This window comes from Macrotis lagotis, chromosome 4 (genome assembly GCF_037893015.1).
Source record: "Macrotis lagotis isolate mMagLag1 chromosome 4, bilby.v1.9.chrom.fasta, whole genome shotgun sequence".
In the NCBI taxonomy this organism is placed as follows: domain Eukaryota; kingdom Metazoa; phylum Chordata; class Mammalia; order Peramelemorphia; family Peramelidae; genus Macrotis; species Macrotis lagotis.
Window position 1 is genome coordinate 196,133,606 of NC_133661.1, and position 12,810 is coordinate 196,146,415.

Genomic DNA, 12,810 nt, shown 5'->3' on the forward strand with positions numbered 1-12,810 from the left:
GTCACACCAGAGTAAGCTCAGAGAGCTGCCTCAGAGCAGAATCTGTGAGAATCCTCAGCAGAAATCATTGAAGCCACCCAGCACTTCAAGAGCTCCTAGCCCAAAGATGATAAGGGAGTCAGGGAAAACTGCAGAGGTCTCTCTGCTCTCCCTGGGGCAGGACTCTGCTGGTGACCCACACTTAGATCCAGGTTGCAGTTCGGGCCCCAATACTACTGTAACCAAGCAGGGACCTTCCTCACAACTCCACGGTAGAGGAGAGCACCTGTGGTCATCCACATACCAGAGCACAGGCAAGAGAGCAATCAAAGCCTCTTATAAGACCTTGGAGGAAGTGAGGACCCTGTGGGGTGTCCCAAAAAAATCCCAAAGCTTTGGAAGTTTGGTAAATCAGTCATAGGCTGAGGAAATGATCAAGCAACAGAAAAATAAGAATCTGACAGCAGAGAATTACTTTGAGCCCATGGCAAAATCAAAATACACACTTTAGAAGATGACAAACTCAAAGCTTTTGTATCCAAAACCTCCAAGAGAAATATAAAATGGGCTCAGACAATAGAAGAGCTCAAAAAATACTTTGAAAAGCAATTAAGGGAGGTAGAAGAAAAATTGGGAGGAGAAATGTGAATGATGCAGACAAATCATCAGAAACAAGTCAGCAGCTTGGTGAAAGAAATACACAAATATACTGAAGAAAACAACATGTTAAAAGCCAGTTTAGGCCAAATGGAAAAAAACAAACCAAAAGGCAAATGAAGAGAAGAATGCTTTAAAAAGCAGAATTGGACAACTGGAAAAGGAGATAAAAAAAAAACTCTCTGAAGGAAAAAACTCCTTCAAATGTAGAATGGAAATAAAAGAAGCTGATGATTTTGTGGGAAATCAGGAAACAATAAAACAATACTAAAAGAACCAAAAATTAGAAGAAAATGTGAAATATCTCATTGGAAAAACAACTAGTCTCGAAAACAGATCCAGAAGAGATAATTTGAAAATTATTGGGCTACTTGAAAATCATGACCAGGAAAAGAGCCTAGACTTCATTTTTCAAGAAATAATATAGCAAAATTGCCCTGAGATCCTAGAAACAGAGGGCAAAATAGAAATTGAGGCAATTCACCAATCACCTCCCGAAAGAGATACCAAAAGAAAAAGCTCCCAGGAATATTATGGCCAAGTTCCAAAGCTCTCAAGTCAAAGAGAAAATATTGAAAGCTGCCAGGAAAAAAAAAAAACAATTCAACTACCGTGGCTCTATAGTCAGGATTACACAGGATTTGGCAGTATCTATATTAAGGGCTTGTAGGGCTTGGAATATGATATTCTGGAAGGCAAAAGAGCTTGCATAACAACCGAGAATCAACTCCCCAGTTGAAACAATGAAGCCAAACAGAAAGTTTGATCTCCAAGGACAGGACTCAGGTGAAGCATAGAGGGGGTGAATGAGAAGGACTAATTATGAGGAACTTAATGGTGTTGAGCTATTTGTACTCCTGCATGGGGAGAAGATACCAATAACTCATATGAACCTCATTAATAAGAGCAGTTAGAAGGTGCATTTATAAGGCACAGAAGGGAGTTGAATATAATGATATGGTATAAAGATGAAGTCAATGGGTGATAAAGGAAATTACTGGAAAGAAGGGAAGGGAGAGGAAGAAGAGGCTAAGATATTTCACATAAAAGAGTCAAGAAAAAGCTTTTGCAATGGAATAGAATAGGGGAAGATGAAAGGGAATGAGTGAAGTTTCATTCTTATCAGAAACAGCTCTTAAAGGAAATAACATGCACACCTAATAGGGTAAAGAAATCTATCTTACCATAGAGAAAAATGAAAGGAAAGGTATTAGGAAAGGAAAGGTAGGGGGAATGGGGCGGGGAGGGAAGGGGAAGAGTAGGTGATAGAAATGAGGGAAGATCATGGGAGAAGGTACTCAGATACAACACATTTATGAGCAGGAATAAGATGAAAGGAGAGAGAGAGAATAGAATAAATGAGAGTGTGGAGGAATAGAGTGGAGGGAAATATAACTAGTTATACCAACTGTGGGTAAAATATTGAAACAACTTCTCTGATGGATTTATGATAAAGAAGGCAACTCATCCCAGAGACAATTGTAATCTGAACACAGATTGAAATATACTTTTATTTCTCCCTCACTATTCTTGAGGTTTCCCTATTTTTTGGGGGGTGGACTTATGTTTACCCTCACAACAAGATTATTTTAATAATATAAAATAAATAAAATAATTTGTCCAAAACATGGATGTTGAAAAATTTCTTTACATGTAATTGGAAAAATAAATAAGTAAATTTAATTTAAAAAATACTTTTCCCTGAAAAAAGTACTGTCTCATTTGATCTCCACAACAGCTCTGCAAAGTAGGTGCTATTATTTTTATTCCCATTTTACAGGAAAGGAAACTAAGACTGACAGGTTAAGTGAATGCCCACATAGCTAGTAAGTATCTGATTGCAGATTTGAACTCATGTCTTCCTGATTCCAGATCCAGAGTATTATCTACTGTATCACCTAATTTCCCCTAATGGAAGAAATAAGATAATAATAACCATGTATAAACAAGCTATTTTTAGGATAAATTGTAAATGATCAATAGAGAGAAGGCAGGATTATGTAAGGAGGGTTAAGAAAGGTTTTCTAGATGGTGAGAAAAATTAGAAACATATAATTGTGCAATTTATACAAAATAAATATAAGAAAATTGCAAGGAGGAAACATTAGTTTCTGGGACATCAGGGGAATCCTCCTGAAGAAGTTAGTATTTGAACAGAACTTTTAAGGATGTTTGAAATTCCAAGAAGCAGAGGAAAGAGAAGAATCATAATAGACCTAGGAGCTAGATGAGAGTTTTGAGAAAAGGGATATTGTATGTAAAGGACAAATATTGAGGGGATATTATGGAATTGTCTAGAAAGGAAGACTGTAGTTATAATGTTAAGTTCTTTAAATGCCATAGGAGTTTTATTTTAATCTTGGAAACAAGAGTTTATTGGAGTTTCTTGTGTGGTGGGAGGTAAGGGTAAAATGAGCACAACTTTGATGTAGGAATACCATATTAGCAACAATGAAGAGTGTGAATTTGAGAGATGAGATCCTAATAATGTTTGTTCTTCATTTTCAAAGAAGATCAAGACATCAGAAAGGTGATCCTAGAGGAAAGGACACTCATTAAAGTTAATTGTGACTTTCAGGGTGATGCCAAGTTGGTGGTGGGAAGCTAGGAAACTCCCAGAGTTTTTCCATAGTCAACTTTAAAAGAAGCCTCTAAACAGACCCTATAGCTTACATAAGCCACAAAACAAGAATCAAACAAATTCTCGCCTCAAGATATCATGGAGAAAGATTGATAATGGTCTATTTCACATGCATAAAGGGGGAAGTATAACCTAGAGAGAGTGGGAAAGCTAGGAGGACAGTGAGAAACTCTTAGGCATAGTGCAGTTCAGGTCCAAGCTCAACAAGGCAGTGGTGCAGCAGGTCAACAGGAAGAGTTTCAACTCAAGCTTGGAAGACCAAGTTTGAGGCTCAGGAATACTGGTGCAATAGGCAGGACTGGGTTGGGCTACCCTAATGTTGGGAGCAAACCTTTAGCAACTGAAACATGCCCTAGGGAAATAGTAAGCAGGGACCAGACCCCAGGCCCGGCACAAAAAATGCTTTGAACTATATCCCTTATAAAAATAAGCAAAACCCCCCAAAGCACTAATCATAAAAAGCTACTATTCTGAAAGGGATGATAAAAAAATGTCATACCAAAAGAGGAAAGCAGTGACAAAATACCTCCATGTGAAACCTAAAGGGACTTTATAAAATGGTCTCAAGGAGGACAAATGATCTTGGATTATAACCAAGAATTAACTAGTCTGCAAATTTCAGCACATTCTTTCAGGGGAAAAGATGGACATTCTAACTTACCTCAGTAAAAAAAAAGATCAGAACTGAACAGAAAATTTGATCTTCAAATGTAAGATTCAGAGATGTGTAAAAAAGTAAACAGAAAGGGGAAAAATATTAGCAAATAAGAAAAAATTGTCTACATCTCTACATGGGAAGACAATACTTGTAACTTTTGATAATTTTGTTTCTCTTAGAACAGTTGAAAGGAACAGATTTAGACAGAGCAGGTAGGTAGAAATTGACTGTGATGTATTAACTCTTGAGGATTGTATTTCTATTGGGTCAGTTAAAGGGAGGGTACGTGGAAACAGGGTGTGGGTATAAAGTAATTATACTTTGATGATGTTTATGAATTAAGGGGAGGGTATTTGGACAGAAGGTATGAATATGAAGTGATTATGATGCAATGAAGCTTATAAATCAATCAATCTACCCTTGAGAGCTATGCTTCTATAAGGACTGATAAAAGGAGTATATATTGACAGAGGTGTGGGTACTAGACAGCTATAAAACAATTAAGACATTAAAGAAAGGATTATATCACAAGAAGAAGGCATTAGAGGATAAATAACATTCCATGATGAAGAGTAAAGGGCCTATTATAATAAATGGAAAGAAGGGAGGGTGTAAGCACTGAGTAAATCTTGTTTTAATAGATTTGGTTCAAAGAGGAAATAATAAACAGTTACAATGGGGTTTAGAAATTTATCCTACCCTACAGAGAATCGGGGGAAAAGGAGACAGAAAGGGGAAGTTGAGGCTAATAAAATAATTAAAGGTAAAGTTAAAGTTAAAAAAAGAATAAAGTAAAAGCAAAGAGGGTGGATAGAAGGGAGGGCAGATTGAGAGAGACTGCAGTTAGAAGCCAAGCATTGTTGAGGAGGGATAAGGGTAAAGAGGAGAGAAAATTACAAAGAGGGGGAAGATAGGATAGAGGGAAATACAGAATTAGTAATTTTAATTTTGAATGTGAATGGAATGAACTTTCCCCAAAAAGAGAACACAGTAGCACAGTAGATTAAAAACCAGAATCCAATAATATGTTGTTTACAATAAACACTTTTGAAGTGGAGAGATATATACACAGGGTAAAGGAAAAAGGCTGAAGCAGAATGTATAACACTTCAGCTGAATTGAAAAAACAAAAGGCAGTGCATAAACAAAAATAGAGCTGATTAAAAGGGATAAAGAAGGAGAAAGACCTTCTAAGGCTGAGGTTAACTAAGAGATGTGTTTGAAAAAATTTGTGAAATACTCCTTATGATCCCCATCAATTGAAGAATGTCTGAACAAGCTATGGTATATAAATAATACTACTGTGGTGTAATACATCTGAGCAGCCTGACTTCAGAAAAGCAAGGAGAGTCTTGCATTAAGTGATGATGAATGAAATGAGTAGAATCAGGAGAACATTATATATATTAACAGCAATATTGTGAGATGATCAACTATAATAAAAGCAAATTCCCTTGGAAGAGAGATCAAGGACAATGTGGAAAGACCTGTCAAGGAAAATACCATCCACATCCAGAGATGTGGATCCTGAATGCAAAGCAAAACATATTATGTTCACTTTTTAAAACTTTTTTTCTCTTTCTCATATCTTTTCCTAATTAGCTCTAATTTTTCTTTTATGGAAATGTGTTGTGCAATATGGAAATATGTTAAAAACAACTGTACTTACAACTGATATCAAATTGTTGACATGGGGTGGGGAGAAGGAAGGGAAGGTGGCAGAAAAATATGGAATTCAAAATTTTGAAAAAGGATAAATGCTGAAAACTATCTTTGCTTGTAATTGGAAAACAAAATTTAAAAATATTTTTAAAAGGAAGAGGTAATTGCAATAGTCCAAATGAGATATATTGAAAGTCTGAAATAGAGTATCATGTGAGTGGAGAGAAGTGGGCAGATGTGATAAATGATAAAGATGTAAAATTAATAGAACTTGTTAACTGACTGCATATGAATAGGTAGCTAGAAGCTAAGAGTTGAAGATAATCAAACTTCAAATCCAGGTGAGTGAAAGAAATGGTGATATGTCTGAAAAAAACAGGAGTGTGTTTGTGTGTGTGTTTGTGTGTGTGTGTGTGTGTGTGTGTGTGTGTGTATGTGTGTGTGTATGAGAGAGAGAGAGAAAGAGAGAGAGAGAGAGAGAGATTTAGAATATGTTGTTTGAAATGCCTGAGGGATATTCCATTGAAAAAGCAAATAGTTGGATGGAGATAAGAAACTGAACTCTTTAGAAAGTCTTATCTAAATAGAGATGATAATCTGATCTACAGAAACAAAATAAATTAGTGGGAGCAATATTAAGGAGGAGGAGTAAAGGACCTAGGACAGCCTTGAAATAGGTGTTTAATTTAGGCTATGGACTTAATTGGTGTTACAGAAGAGGAACCCAAGATGTAGACAGATAGGAAGGAAGAGAACCAAGAAAAAAATGCCACAAAAAATTTGAGGGTATCTAGAAGGAGGAAGCATTCAAATTGTGAAATATTGCAGAAGGATAAGACAAAATGATGAATAAGTAAAGATCATTGGGTTTGTCAAGTAATAGAGTAATTTGGTAACTTCAGAGAAAACAATTCTAGTTCAGATGAGAATGCAAATTATTGAATAGCAAATGGAAGAAGAGAAAATGGAGGCAATAAATATAGTTTTTACTTAGAGTTTGACAGTGAAAAAAGAGAAGAGATATGGGACAATACCTGGTGGGAATGGTAGGTAAAGTAAGAATTTTTTTTTTAGGTTGTTGTAAAGCAATGGGGTTAAGTGGCTTGCCCAAAGCCACACAGCTAGGTAATTATTGGGTCTGAGGCCAGATTTGAACTCAGGTACTCCTGACTCCAGGGCCAGTGCTCTATCCACTGCACCACCTAGCCACCCCAGGAATTTTTTTTTAAACAAGAAAGAATCCTGGGAACATTTGTACCAGGAACAGTTGTTGTTGTTTGTCCTTCATTCTCAAAGAGGACGTGACATCAGGGAGGTGATGCCATGACATGCAAGTAAATTGGATTTAAATGAGTGAAGACTGTGCCTAGCCATCAGCCTCACTTTCTGGCCCTGAATGAAATTGCTGTTTTAAGCTAAGGTCTTTCCAAAGTCTCAATTTTAATTGATGGCGAGAGACAATAGAAGAATGGGGAGATGTGATTGATTGTGGGAGCAATCTGCTGGAAGAGACCAGAGAGAATGGAATTAAGGGTACAGAGGCATTTACCTTGAAGAAAAGAAAGCCTCTTCTCCAGATTAGAGTAAAGGAACAGAAAATGAAGGATGAATTTTAGATTCTTATAGATTATCCTTTCTGCCTTTATTCTTTCAATTTTTGTAGCTACACCATAATTCATGTTGCAAATCTGTCTACTCTGATTGTAAATTTCATTTTAAAGTCTTTAAACTCATTTGCCTACCTTTCAATTTTGATCCTTAACTCTTCAATTTTGGATGATGATCAAAGACTGTGATGAAAACCTAATAAGATGGAAAACCAAATATCTCAAGGAGTATCATGTTGCATTTTCAAATGATTACAATTCCAAAGATGAGAGAATAACTTATAGGTGGAGTAAATTGCTCTAATGTTAATGCATCATCATTTCATTAGTATACACAATCCTATGATGTGAATCATTTTGTATGAATGTATTACCTCTTATTAACATTCTTAAGTGCTGGTTGTCCAGGAACTTTATAAATTCATTCATAGAAATGTGTTTAGGGTTTGTTTAAGCATTAAGATCAATAGATTATAGTACTCAGTCTTAAATGCATTGCATTAGAATCCTTTCCTTGCCCTTTGGATAGAATATCATGCTCCATTTTGCATGAATAAATTGCATGTTTTGGAAACTTGCAGTAATGTAGTAGATTGGAATTGTAAGCTCATAGAGTTTCATAAGAGGATTGTTTTTCATTACCCATAGATCTAGCTCAATCATCTTTCTTCACTTTTTACCTCTCTTATTTTCATATATTACTGAGCTTCCCAACAATCTTCCTGTGTCTTCTCATTATGTATGGTTGCTTTCCAGTGTTGTTGAAAATGATGTTGAAAAGAGGATAATTCATGTCAACTAGTGATGCTAATTACTGCCTGTACTCTAAAGAATGCAGAAATGGTTTGCTCAACATATGCGCAATGCCAGACTCCACCTAGAGTGAGATATAAAGTTCTGGATAATGATTTAACCTGCAATTCAGGGATCCATTTCTGTCAGAGGGCATCTACTGCTCTGAAGTGAACCCAAATGGTACTTTGAGGGCATACTATAATGAGGCATCAAGTTCTAACTTATTATGGGTAAACCAGAGTCAATCTGGTTCTTTCCTAGCTCTGTTTCAGTTTTGGGAATGAAATGAGCTTTCACAGATCATTGAACAATTGGATTCTCTTCTCTGTGCTACCTCTGCCTCTAAACAATTATGGGCTATGCCACGGAAATATCTTACCTCATCTCCATATAGAAACATGTCTGGTGCACAGAGCAAAATATGGTGATTTACCTGTCAGGAGACTGGCTATCTATGTGTGAAGGACCCTGATCTCATGTGGGTAGACTTTGTTATGACCATACCATGACCACAGGAGAACAAAAAGCCATGTCAGTATGTCCAGAGATGTCCAGAAATCTACTATTTCTACCTTTAACCTCATTTCCATCAATGAAGTCCTAATTTTGTCATCTTTAAGGGAAAAATTAAAAAAAAATTAGATATATATTAACTTAATCCCTGTTGCAAAGGATACTGATCTTATCATGTCTGCCCTGTCTGAATTTCAAATATGTGAGCCTGATAATAATATTACCATCAGAGGAAATGTTCCAGACCATAGCTGTGAAAGTCCATCTTCCCAGCTCTAGGATCTGTCATCAATTCTTGTTGCTCATGAATTAACACATAAACCAACTCAGAAGAATTGAGAGATATAGATACTAGGCTTTCTTTCTTATCATGCTGTGTTGCCCTAGGACAGTGCTCTTTAGAGGGCTGAGATGTAAGTCATAGCACTAGGGCCATAGGAAGCCCTTGATGTATTCATTCTGACTGATTCTGAATCCTGATCGCACAGCAAAATGACCAAAGAATCTTTTGTCATAACTGACAACGTATTTCCACAGTTTAGCTGCAGTGATGATTTAATTTAGATAGGTTTCCTTACCTGTCACAACCAACATGACATGATATATGACATATTAGGGGCAACTTTGTCCCAGGTCTATTCATCGTCTGCAAATAGAGAACTGGGAATTTGATTCTGACCATAGTGTTTTACCTCCCAATGCCTTGTTTTTCCCAGCTGTACAATGGGCTTGAGGCAATGTTTTTATGACCTCATCATCTCAATAATGAGAATATTTAGTGGAGTTTAAGAGTGCATATACATACATCTATGTATGCATAGATGTATGTAGGTACATATTTCCCAGGAAAATGACTCTAAGAATGCTTTCCTGGGAATTGTATTCACTTTAAAAATTGGAGGAACTGATAGGACTGGGATTGGAGAAAGTACTAAAAATTATACCCTTCCAACTTAAGTGCATGGGTATGAGGTAGCATATTTCATACTCCCTACTACATACCTTTTGGTATCAGTGAAAGAATTTATTTTTATTTTCTCATTAAATACCTCAACATTCTATTTGTCAAACTTTTACCTTAATTTTTACCTTTTTATGTTCTAGAACAGATATAGATGATATAGAGATAGAGATAGAGATAGAGATGAGATAGAGATAGAGATAGAGATAGAGATAGAGATAGAGATAGAGATGGAGATATATAGTATTTAGGTTGGTCTTCTACCACACTAGAATATTTATCAGGGATTAATCAATCAATCAATCAAAAAACATTTATCAGGCACCTACTATTCATCATTCACTGGGATAAGTGCTGTTACTTAAATCAGGTAACAGATTGATATTATGATGATGATAATAATCTTAACCTATTAATCTCTTTCAGGACTGAGAAAGCTCATCCATGGATGAGCAGAAAGGAAAACTAAAAGTGGTCATGCAGCTGGTACAGATTAATATAAAATGATACTTCCCTTTGTCAATCCCATAAAAAATAAGTGATACAGAATCTTTGGTGCTGACAATTTTCTCTGGACGCTTTTTTTCCTGTTTTGGGGGTATACATTTTTATTGATAAGAGGCAATTAGGTGTTACAGTTGACAAAATGTTAAAGCTAGAGTTAGGAAGACCCAAGTTCAAATCCATCCTCTGATACTTATTAGCTATGTGACCCTGACAAGTCACTTAATCTCTGTTTAACTCAGTTCCTTCAATTGTAAAATAGAGACAGTGTTAGCATTTTCTTTTCAGGGTTGACAAAATCAAATAAGATAAAATTAATAAAGTTCTTAGTATAGTGCCTCAGCCATAATAGGTGCCTATTAGAAGTTCCTTTCTCTCTTCCCTTCCTTCTCCCTCCAATATTACTGTATGCCACCACTGAAATATTCAATAACTATATGAAACAGAAATATCCTTCCTTGTGATGCAGCACAATACTTCCTATCATCTGATTCTGCAAATTTTTCTCTTCCTCAAAATCTGTTTTGTGTGACTTGGGAGTTATAGCTTGTATATAAAATCCCTTGAAATATCAAATGCAAGATGATATGTGATATGACAGAAACATCAGACTATTCTGTGTCTATCAGTAGGCAATAGGAAGAAACCAAGGAACTAGTCTGAACCATTTACATTATGATAAGAAAGAAGAAAAATAAAAATTAGATATCTTTAGTCTTTACATATAACAGTCAAGGAACAAGGGAAAAGTTTTTCAAACTGATACCCAGGCCAGTGTTGGTCCTCTGAAAAGTTGAAAAGTAGGTAGAGTTTGTCATCATCACCTTTCCTTTATCCCTCTCAAAATCTCTCTCTCCTACACCTGATCAGTTCTTCATTCCTAAATAATGCCTTGTGCCCTGGAACATTATCAAAACCTGCCCCATTAATTGTTATTGCTTCACCTGCATGCCAAGAAAATAAATGAACAAGCAGACAAACCATCTCCTCTCTACATACAGGCTGTTCTCTAGGTATATTCCAGTAGCTAAATAGTTTGTTGTTGTTGCTGCTATTGTTAACTCATTTCAATCATGTTAATCCACACTTCAGGACCCTATTTGGAGTTTTCTTGAAAAATATACTAGAGGTTTTCCCTTTTTTCCCCCAATTCATTTTACAGATGAGCAACTGAGGAAAACTGTTAAATGACTTAACCAGGATCACACAGCTAATAAGAGTCTTCAAAAAAAATTCCAGCAAAAAAAATTGGCCTCTTTGTTTTCCATATATTTAAGAGTCCATCTCCTGCCTGCAAACATTTATAAGGATTGTATCTGAGGCCTAGAATGTTTTCTGTCTTTGCCTTTGATTCTTTAAATCTGGAATTTCCTTCAAGGTTCAGTTAAAGTGGTTACCTACCATCCAAGGAACTTTCTGATTCTAGTTCAGGAGTTCTAAACCTGGGATTGATGAAATCATTATAATTTGTTTTATTATTTTTAGTAACTGAATATAATTAGTTTCTTTAATAATTATTTATTTTGTTTTATGAATTTAAAAACAATATTCATAGAATCTTTTCTTGATGATTTGAGATATATATATATATATATATATATATATATATATATATAGTATTTAAAAATATTGCTCTAAGAGATCTAGAAGCCTACTCAGACTTTCAAAGGAGTCCATGATTCAATCTTTGTCCTAATTATTAATGATCTCTCCTACCTCCAAAATTGTTTTGAATTAATTTTTGATATATTTTAAAATTTTATCTATATATAATATTTTTCCAAAGAGAAAGTAAACTCCTTGAAAGCAAGGACTATTTCAATTTTTCCTTTGTGTAGTGTGAGCCTCAAAGCCCATTAATTTTAGGACTCTCTCTTCTTTGGTAGAGATCAACACCCATACCATTGTGAGGAGCAGGGTGGCATTAGTAAAAATGAGAGAGGGAGACAGATCTGAGATTCTGTTTATTTCCAGCTTTAGGAGAAAAAAAAATGTATGATTCCAATGACTGTTTGGGTCACTAGTTGGAGAAGAAAAACTATGGGAATAAAAGTTGAAATGAGAGGAGCTAGAAATCATATTTCTATCTTCTGTTGATTATTCTAGAGACTTTAGGGAATTTCTCTCTCTCTCTCTCTCTCTCTCTCTCTCTCTCTCTCTCTCTCTCTCTCTCTCTCTCTCTGATAGAGATATTGTTCCCTTTCAAACTGGGTTGATATTTAAGTTCATATATTAGAAGTACCCTACATTCCTGTTTCCTCTCCCTTTGATCGAATGACTCTTCTCAGAAATTCTATTTAAGGAAAGGGTAAAAACAACCATGTCTTTGATTCTTCTTCAGGCTGTAGTCCAGACCACTTCCACCAGGTCAGGTATCTAACCTTCACCCACATTTTAAGTTTCCTTTAGGTATTGCTTTTTCAGGAGCAGCTAGGTGGTACTGTGAATAGAGTATAGACCCTGGAGGGAGGAGGATCTGAGTTCAAATTTGACCTCAGTTACTTAATAATTACCTAACTGTGTGACCTTTGGCAAGTCACTTAACCCCACTACTTTGCATGTGAGCACAAACACACACACACACACACACACACACACACACACACACACACAGACACATACCAAAACAAAAAAAATGATCTAGTATTGTGGTTTTCCCCATTACAATGTGAGCTCTTTGAGGTCAAGGACTGTCATTCTTTTTCTTTGTGTTAATATTGTTAGTAATTTGTAAAATAGTAGCTAATGCTTGCTGTCTTTATCATTGCTCTAGTTGTATTTCAAAATATATACGATTGAATGTTCACTCAGTATATCAAGCATAAAATGAAAA